The sequence below is a fragment of the Nestor notabilis genome, unplaced genomic scaffold, assembly GCF_000696875.1.
Source record: "Nestor notabilis isolate BGI_N333 unplaced genomic scaffold, ASM69687v1 scaffold2894, whole genome shotgun sequence".
Classification (NCBI taxonomy): Eukaryota; Metazoa; Chordata; class Aves; order Psittaciformes; family Psittacidae; genus Nestor; species Nestor notabilis.
In genome coordinates this window covers 67162-67694 of record NW_009926846.1, presented here as the reverse complement: position 1 = coordinate 67694, position 533 = coordinate 67162, and positions in this window count along the sequence as shown.

The window sequence follows — 533 nt, the reverse complement described above, 5'->3', positions numbered from 1 at the left end:
CAGCCGGGCCTGTCTTTGGGCTTGCGGAAACGGGGTTGCAGAAGGTTAGCGGGCAGGAGGCGGGTGAGTGTGGCCCGGGGGCGGGAGGATTAAACTCCAGTTGGACCAGTCACCATGGGGCTGGTGACACAAGGCGGCATTTTTCCTTTTCTTGCTTCGAGGCTGCCGGCGAAGGGGGGAGGAAAAAGGGGAGGAGGAAAGTTGAGCTGGAGCGCTGGGGCCGTCCGGGCCCTTAGGCCTGCTCAGCAGGCAGCACAGGACCTGCAAGGGAAGGGAGCCGGGGTTATTATTGAGCCTGGAGAAATGAAGGCTCCAGGAGACCGTAGAGCAGCTCCCAGTGCTTAAAGGGGCTAAAGAAATCAGGAGAGGGGCTTTGGACAAGGGCCTGTAGGGACAGGACAAGGGGGAATGGCTTTAACCTGACAGAGGGGAGACTGAGATGAGCTCTTCGTCAGAAGCTCTTCCCTGTGAGGGTGCTGAGGCGCTGGCACAGGTTGCCCAGAGAAGCTGTGGCTGGGCCACCCCCCGCGGGG